We start from the raw sequence: 2,457 nt of genomic DNA on the forward strand, positions 1-2,457 counted from the left end.
GCTGAAGACTCGGGACCAGAGCACAGGACCTGAAGGGCGCTGTAGGCAAAAGGGATTTTTGAGGACTTTGACAAGAGAGTCTGCTTGGGCTCCAACGCAGTTGTCCCTGACACTTCTGTTACGATGGGTTTGCTGTCACTTTTATAAACCCTGGCCCTGGCAAGAGAAATGCAAAGATACATATTTTTAAAACGGAATTGAAAGTGTTTTAAACAATGTTTTGTGACTTTCAGATTTGTCGTAGACATTATTTCAAGTTTGAGTGAGTTTTCTGCCATCTCAAATCCGAAGAGAACTGAGATGCTGTTGTCACCTCTGCAGTGAGCTCTCGTCCCCGGCTCGTCCCGGAGTGGCCCTGTTCTCTCAGCCCACACTGCATTTCTTGGTGTTTTGGATTCTCTTTATTCCTTAGCTTTATCCCCTGTTCTTAATCTGTTTCTTTTATTTTCTTCAAAGGTTTTTACCATAGGGCATGTGCGCTAGTGGGAAATACAGAGACAGTGAGAGAGAAAGTGAGAAATGGCCCCCTGGGGGGATGGCCATGCCACAATCCCTTCTTCTCCATTTTCCTCTTGGGGTTCTGGGAACACAGGCTGGTCATGATTTTCAAGCCGGTGAGTCCAGAACTCGGACCACAGTTGGCCAAGTGGGAGTCTAACACCTCTAACTACCATACACCTCATACAATTCTTAAACTTTCTTTTTCTTTTTTTCTTTCTTTCTCTTTTGTTTATTTGTTCCATGAGAAAGGGACAGGGAGACACCCCCGAGAGCCTCCAGGCTGTGGTCCAGGCTGGCCTCCATGAGTCCCAGTCATGAGCTACACACACAAGCCTGGTAGGCACAGAGCGGTCTTGGGGTGCAAGCCCGAGCCCCTCCATGTGGCATCAGCATCGCAGCACCTCATGTTACTGCTCCGCCACCAGCTGCCCCCTTATGTGTTCTGACATTTCATGGCAACCAGCCCTCAGGGGCTCCCTCCGGCCAGTGCAGCCAGCAGTCCCGGAGCAGGTGAGCCTCCGTGGGCCGCGTTACCTATTCCTCAGTGAGTCTGCCCCACAGGCAGCAGGGGCAGTGGAAGCAGTGGGTGAGAAGCCCTGTAAGCTGGCCTGGCTTCGACATTCAGCAACATTCAGGATGCCCTTGAACAAACGCCCTTGCCAAAGTATAGAAACGATGGAGAGTGGGAAAACCAAACTTGCCCCTGTCCCTGTTGACACTATCACGTCAAGAAACGAATCTACTGAGCGTGAAAATAACTCAAAAACCTCGGAAGCCTCAGTGTGTAAGGCCGTAGCTCTCCAGGTCGGCTCGCACCAACGCAGCTTGCTGGAGCTCACTCCAGTCTCCTCGCAGCAGGCTGGGGTCAGGCGGGGAGCTTGCATCTGCAGCAAGGTTCCAGGGGATGCCGAGGTGGCTGCTGGGGCCACACTAGGCCGGGCTGGTCTAAGACATCACTGTAACATGATCTGATCCTGTAGACATGCATTCTCTGCGGTTCTCCCTGGACCTGAAATTCTGAGCTGAGTACAGGCTCTGTAGCACATCGGCGGTGCCCTGAGCGGCGATGCAGGAAGCCACCGCCCGACCTTGGGTTCAGATCCCCAACTGGAAACATGCTAGGTGCATGCGTGTGTACCCAAGGGCAGACAAACAAGGGCTGGGAGAAGGGGTCGCTGTGTGGCCAGACCCTGTGGAGGGTGCTTCTCTCACACATTTGCACACACACTCTGTCACAAACTTAAAAACAACAGCAAACATCAATTCGGAGGTGCCCTGAGGAAAGTCGGGGTGTGCTGAGAGTTAATTGGCCCGGAGCGGAGGGAGGGCTTCACCCAGCGCATCTATCAAATGAGGGCTAGAAATTGCAGAAAGGAGGTCACACCGAAGAAGCTCCACCGTCTAAGAAACGATTTTAAACCTTGTTTTTCTCAGGTGATGAGTTCATTTACTTGGCTGGACTATGGAAGTAGTCTCTTCTCATTGAAGCCTGAGAAGAGGCCACAGGAGCAGGCTCCCGCAGGTCTGCCGGCCGCCCGCGTGTTCAAGGTGCCCCTGTGGTTTACTGGGACAGAGGAAGAGGGCCCTGTTGGCCTCGAGGCCAGCGCGCTGTGCTATGCAGGGCAGAGGCACCGCAGACCACGTCAGCTGGCAGATTCACACGCGCTGTGACACGACTGTAAAACTCCTGGCTCCCAAGCCCATGTCCTTCCGGCTTCGGCCCTTAGACCTCACAAAAGGCAGGTAGTTAATGAAACAAGCCTGTCGTAAAGTAGGCTAAAGGAAATCTGAGGGTTGGGTCAACTTGTGAGGTGGCGGATGAGACCACATCTACCTGTGAAGGCTAAGAGCCGGCTGGACAGCAAAGAGGCTCAGGACACAGGTAGATCTGTATGCGAATCCGGCTTCTCTGGCAAACCTACGTGTAGTGGATGCTCCTGAGCCAACATCGGAAGA

The 2,457-nt window shown here is 52.9% G+C and overlaps 1 long non-coding RNA gene across 1 annotated transcript in view; it reads right to left on the reverse strand.

The window, feature by feature from the left end:
- Positions 1-32: 32 nt before the first annotated feature.
- LOC102495670 (uncharacterized) overlaps positions 33-2,457 on the reverse strand; it is a 19,323-nt gene continuing 16,898 nt past the window's right edge. The window contains exon 3 of the long non-coding RNA XR_334058.1: positions 33-156. This is a non-coding gene — a long non-coding RNA (uncharacterized LOC102495670). The remainder of the gene's footprint in view (positions 157-2,457) is intronic.

The sequence above is a fragment of the Tupaia chinensis genome, unplaced genomic scaffold (assembly GCF_000334495.1).
Source record: "Tupaia chinensis unplaced genomic scaffold, TupChi_1.0 Scaffold000141_1, whole genome shotgun sequence".
Classification (NCBI taxonomy): Eukaryota; Metazoa; Chordata; class Mammalia; order Scandentia; family Tupaiidae; genus Tupaia; species Tupaia belangeri.